At 38.5% G+C, this 6637-nt stretch overlaps 1 pseudogene; it reads left to right on the top strand.

The window, feature by feature from the left end:
- The first annotated feature begins 1923 nt into the window (after positions 1-1923).
- On the top strand, positions 1924-2809 carry LOC141516079 (purine nucleoside phosphorylase pseudogene; annotated as a pseudogene).
- Positions 2810-6637: the final 3828 nt, after the last annotated feature.

Genomic DNA, 6637 nt, shown 5'->3' with positions numbered 1-6637 from the left:
ATTGCCAGTGGGATGGGGGGAGGGAAGTAAGATTAGGGGGAAAAATTGTAAAACTCAAAATAAATAAAATCTTTATAATTCAAAAAAAATTTAAAAATGAAGGACAAATATTATTACATAAGAACAAATGTAGTAAATTTCAGTCACGAGATAAACCAAGATTCTCTGATTTCAAATTCAATTAAAGTCAAAAATCATTTACGAAAGTGTCTACTATGTTCCAGATATTGTTCTAGATACTGGCACAAAAACAAAGAGAAAACACTTCCTACACTCAAGAATTACATTCTTCTTCCACTTCACCATAACAATTAACTATTATATATCTTAAATCCACTAGCTGGTGGGTCTGCCCTCTAATTACTCAACTCTATTTTGCACAGTAAATAGAGCAAATATTATTGTTTTTAAAATCAGCTATTGACCAGCTTTACGATGGTGAATTTCCTCCTTCACTGCTGTTTTCTCTCCATATTATCTGATATCCTTCTTTAAAGATCTCAGGGAAGGGATCTTAGTACACTTATCGAGTGTTCACAGTAGACATAGAATTCTCTCTAAGGATAGCATCTAGGAAGATACTCAAACCTTTTCTGATGTTGCTAAGAAATGGAAGAAACTATTTTCACCCTTCTTTTGGGGGGGTTAAAAATTGTTACCCAAGTTCTATGGGGATGGTCTTTTGTTTAAATTCTCAAAGTAGTTTCCAATTCAGACATGAATTATCACTATAGTCAAACTAATTGGTTATCTATTTCTTATTCTGTATAAGCATTCTTTTAAATGATATGGTCATTGCCATGTCTCAGATCTTTGGCCTCAGAAGTAGAGAACAATTTCAGTCTCCCTGGTACCATCTTAGTTCTTACTACCATATCCAATTGGTTACCAAGACCTATTAATTTCATCTGTGCAACATCTTTTCAATACATCCCCCATTCTCTCCTCTCTACCTGTCACCATCTCACACCTGGAATACTGCAAGAATACTGTAGCCCCTGCTAATATTCCATCCTTTATTCAGTCACTAAAGTTATTTTCTTAAAAAAGTAAGTCTTATAACATCTCTTTCTCCATTCACTGAACTCCAGTGGATTCCTCTTACCTCCAGGAGTCATTGCAAAATACTCTATTTGACATTCAAAGACTGCATAACCTAGCTACTTCCTACCTTTCCAGTCTTCATAGCCCTTACTCCTCAACAAATACTCTTCCACTGACTTCCAGGCTCTTACGTGAACAAGACATTCCATCTCTCAGATTAGATTATTTTCTCCAGCTGTCCCCATTCTTGGAAAACATTCCATCCTCCTCTCCAACTATTGACCTCCCTGGCTTCTTTTAGATCCCAATTCAAATCCCTTCTTTTACTGATTTCTCTCAATTCCAATGTCTTCCCTCAACTAATTAGTTTCTATTTGTCCTGATTATAGTTTGGATTCATGGGAAGATTGTCTCCCCCTTCAGATGCTAAACTCTTTGAAGGGCAGTGCCTGCCTATGGTTTCTTCTTCTCTCCCTGGAGCTTGGCAGAGCCCCTGGTACACAGTGTTCCACTTCTGCCTCATAAACACACAGCCCACTACTACCATCTACTGGATCACAGTTGCCACAGGCAACTCTTTCAACTGGAGCAAAGCAAGAAGGAATATGACTTTTCTTCTCCGAAAACAGAATGTCATTCTTTTAAGTATTATCAAAAAAAAAGGGAAAAGTAAGATTTATTGTATACTGAAGGTGTACAGATAAAATAGTAAGGTAATGGCAAGGACTCTACTGAATTCTCCCAACATTTTTTCCTAACAACTTTAAAATAATGCCTCAAGTCAAATTTTAGAGCAGCAGAGCCAACAAATATCTGGACTAAATATTTTTACAGTTTAAGACAGCTTAGAAGACCTGAAAGAGAAGACTATATAAAATTATGTGCAAGTCCTTGTTGACTGGGGCACTCAGCTGTTGACAGCTGAACAACACAGCGAGAAGTAGACTGAGGCAGAGGAAGAAAATACATGAGAGAGCCATGGAGAATGTATTCAGGTATGAGGATCACAAGAAAATCTATGACTGCCTATTATCCCTTACTAAATATTGACCGGAAATTGCAGCAATCTGTGACTCTGGTCTGGGAGTGTTAGCAGATAGACTGAATCAGCTCTAGACCTTTGACTACAATGAGATACCCACTTCCCTCAAAGCAGAGTACCAGACCAAACAGGGAGGCTGGTATTTGGATACTTAAATGCCAAATGCTGTGTGATGATGCAGGGCTGATCCCACTCATTCTACCCACTCTGGAAGGCAGCATTCCCTGTGAGGGTTTTCTGACTTATGAAGGCACATGCTTTCATTGTCACCAATGAAGCTGATTATGAAGTTGGCGAACAGAGATCATACTTCTTGGCAAGCCTTAGTGACCCAAATCCACTCAGATGCCCAATGGAGGAGAGGTTTGATGCCTACAACCAGATTCTGAGACAGAACGCCCACTCCACATGGAAAGCAAATGGAACAAGAACTACCACTGCAGGAAGGAACCCGTGTTATTGTGGGAGGGCTCAGCTTTGAAATCATTTTATAGTGTCACTTTCTGCAGAGATTAAGGGCTGGTGCTGTTGGCATGACACAGTGTTACAGGTGATAGTGGCCAGGCATTGTGGACTTCGAACTTAGTCCTAGACAACCAAAGCCAGGCGACAGAAGGTCATGAAGAAGGACTGTCGGTTGAGCCCCTTGCTGATGAGGAGTTGGAGCAACCTGCCTGTCTTCTTGTGGAACACATGCAGCCACCATCTGAGAACACTTTCTGATCCACAGGCTTCCTGGTTTCTCCTTTCCCTGTCATCCACTTTGAATTCCAGAGAGTGGCCAGCTTTGCCTCCTGGCTTGAGCCATTTAACTTTCAGCCCTGAGGTTGTGATAGATCAGTGAGAAGTATTGGTGCAATATCTCCTTGGAATATCTACTCATCCTCTGAACTCCTTCCTAATGGTGCCAATTCTCTTTTACTCCTGTTATCCCTTCCCTGCCAGGAAAAGCTGAACATTCCATTGCAGCTTCTACCCACAGGCAACATTATTCATCCACTGTGCACTAAGGCTGCTGCTATCAGTAAATTCCCTGAGACCTCATTCTGCCATACAATGACTGGACCTTTGTGGTCCACACCAGTCTGTGTTACAACTCAGTACTATGCCAGAATAAAAAAGAAACATTTCTGCCTTTCTGCAGTGAACAGAATAGGTTTAGTAGGGTACAGTTTAGGCTGTTAGAATGCATATAAATATGATGATCTCACAAAAGGTATACAAGCTTCTTAGACAATAAAAAATACTGACTGAAATTTTTATTTATATCAATAAATTTTGCTCAGGACCTTCAACAGCTAAGGCAGGGACCAATGTTTCCTTTTATTTAGACTCCTTTAATTCAGTTCAATTAAACATACATTTAAGTGTTACTGTGTGCAAGGAACTGTTAGATGTTGTCAGAGAGATAAATAAAGGATAAGTTCCTACTATCAAAGGGTATTTGGTATAGTAGGAGATATGAGATATGTGTACAGCAATAAAACACATTTTAGGACCAGGAAAGAATTTGGAGTTCATTCGATCTAATCCCTCATTTTACATATGAGGAAACAGAAAAAGGAATTCAAACTCACATACAGTTGGCATTCCAGCTATAGGAAGCAGCAAGAATTCATAATAGAGAGGTGGGGAAAAATTCAAGGACCGATGAATTATGTCCTTTCTTAGGATTCCTCAAGGAGGATTGCATGAAGGCAAAAAAAGTCTCAAATGCCTGGCTAAGAAATCTGGGCTTCAGTCCAGAAATAAATGAAATTACTAAATTTTCAGCAAGGGAGAGATATGAGTAATGTTCCTAGCACATTAGGAAACTGACTAGTAGCTCTCCAAATTAGAACAGAGAGGCAAGTTTAGAGATCAGTTGAAAAGTCTGGACCATGAATTTTCCTGGTAATTGTACTAATCATTCAAGGCAGAGGTAGAATTCATAAGACATGGCAACTTACTGGGGAGGTTACAGAAGAGTCAAAAATGATCCCAAGATTCCAATCTTGGAAAACTTGGAATATAATGGTGTTCTCAAGTAGAAATGAGGAAGAATGGTGAATTTTATGGGGAAAAGGAATGAGCTGAGTTTGACTTGGTTTATGAAGTCTAGTTGTATCTGAGGAACAGGAGATTTGTGAATCATTGGCATAGGGGCTGGACTGGAAATAGATAGTTCTGGGAATAGATAAGTCCAAAAAAGGAAGGTGCAGGAGATGAGGCAAGGGAAAATTTTTACAATTAAGGGCTGATAGGGGCAGCTAGGAGGTACAGTGGATAGAGTATGGACCCTGGAGTCAGGAGTACCTGAGTTCAAATCTGGACAAAGACACTTAATAATTACCTAGCTGTGTGACCTTGGGTAAGCCACTTAACCCTTGCAAAAAACAAACAAAACATTTAAGGGCTGATAGGAGAATGAAAAAACTGTAATTAAAGAATAAAATAAAGAGAATATTGAAAGAGTCAAATTTTGCATAAGGGCAAGGAAATATGAGGACAGGGAAGTTCCATTAGGTTTGGCAATTAGAAGGTCAGTGGTAACTTTAGAGAAATGTTTCCACAAGACTGGTATGAGAATCAGCCATCAGATAATAGGAGTTTAGGTAAGCTAGTAGTCAAGAAGTCTCAAAACAATCTACTTCAGAGTTAATTCAACAAAGCAACTAGGGTTCTCAAATTGTATGACATTGTGATTATGGATGAAAAAAAGGAAGTAGTTGTTATGGTTGTTTTTGTTGTTTTGTTTTCCAGATAGCCAAAATGTTCTACCAGGGAAAATTGTGAAACTAATCTATTGCCTTTCTACTTTTCAGCAGGATTTCCCCTACTTCCTGATAACCCTTGCCCTCCAGGGCAACTAGGGCTCTCATGCCCTCTAGAGCAGGCCAGAATTGCTATTCTAGTGCCTTTGTTTCTTAGCCAAAAACCTCTGTTCTGCCCCATTTCTATAAAAAACATACTTTTCCAGTTAACTATTAAGAAGAGGAAATGGTTTTATTTTGGTATCAGGATGTCTCTGACTCTGTTGCTTAACCATACCCAGCCTTTGTTATATTGTCTTCAACCCTATCCAAACAGTTGTTTTATGCAATTTATCATTCACATATGTCTTTTCTCTTTGCCAGAACAGACAGGAATTCAGGTTTGGATTATCTTCTTCATTTTTTTTCTTCTAGAAAAGCACTCAATTATAATTTCTTTATTTTAATTGGAGAAAAGGTTCAACATTAAGATATCTGTTATAGTAGGTAAATTAAAACAAGATGGGCTTATTACCCATTTTGTCTCTGTTTTGTTTCTTATATCTATGATAGAACTGAAAGAATTGGACCCTGCAATGAGAGAACTAAGGAATCAAGAGTATCTAAGTGCCTTTTTCAGAACCAAACAAGGTTTAATTATCATCAAGTATGTAGAACTTGCCACAGGAGCTGCGGTTATAGCCAGAAGAGGATGTACACTCTATTAGGAGTGTGTTGAGCTCTTTATGGGGCAGTAGCTACCTAATTTCACTGTCATTGAAAAAATAATGAGTCATTTTGTGGTGTCCCAACAACAGGAAGGTAGAATAAAAATCAGTCCAGGCCTTTACTCTTACTATTCTCTGTACTCTTTTACCCCTTGAAGACTTATGACTTTTCTAAAAGTACAGCCTCTTTAAGGAAACTTAAGACTCTCCAATAAGAAATTAACTTTCTTTCCTTAGTTCTTAAATAGTCTTTTTGTATTTGTCTTAATGTTTTCATATATTCTAATTTGCTTTATATTTCTGGATATTGATTCATCACATTGTCAGTTTCTATATTTTGTATCTCCCCTCCATGATTGTAAGAGAATATGAGAATAATAATTGCTTTTTTGTCTTCCTAATCACCTAACTTAACAAGTACTTAATAAATCTTCAATGAATGATTGGGAAAAAAAGAAATTATAGGAGGATAGGCAAGTGGGCAGGTGCTCAGAGCTCAGCAGGAGCACTAGCCTTAGATGGAGCATAGCAGCAGTATCTTCAGGAGTTCTCAATCCAGAGATGTAAGGGAGTGGGCCAACTCCTGGATCTCCACTGTCAGGCTCGGTGCAGCTTGCGGGCCTCCATGTTAGGAAGAAACTCCAAACCAACTAAGAAAAAAAGAAACTAAAAACCGTGTTTTAAATACCTGTTTTACGGGTATTTTGTCATTTTCCAAGACATTACTCTGAAGAAAGTACCAGTTTAATTCTTGAACAATCTCTTAATCGTGTCCAGTTACTTGGAAGAGTGGGTCAAGATCCTGTTCTGAGACAGTCAGAAGGAAAAAATCCAATTACAATTTTTTTTTCTATGGCCACAAATGAAATGTAGTGATAGGGGAAAGTGAAACATCTTAGCAGAGTGATGTCAGCCAAAGGACCACATACATGGCACAGGACATCAGTCTTCAGGCCAGACCTGAGGGATATGGCCTATAAATATGTAAAAAAAAGGGGGGGGGGCTCAAGTTTTTGTGGAAGGGAAAATAGACTATGGTGAATATGTGGATAAAAACAATGTAAGACGACAAGCCACAACAATCATAGATG

The sequence above is a fragment of the Macrotis lagotis genome, chromosome 3 (assembly GCF_037893015.1).
Source record: "Macrotis lagotis isolate mMagLag1 chromosome 3, bilby.v1.9.chrom.fasta, whole genome shotgun sequence".
Lineage (NCBI taxonomy): Eukaryota > Metazoa > Chordata > Mammalia > Peramelemorphia > Peramelidae > Macrotis > Macrotis lagotis.
Note: the sequence above shows the minus strand (reverse complement) of the source record. Positions and strands in the feature narration are given on the sequence as shown.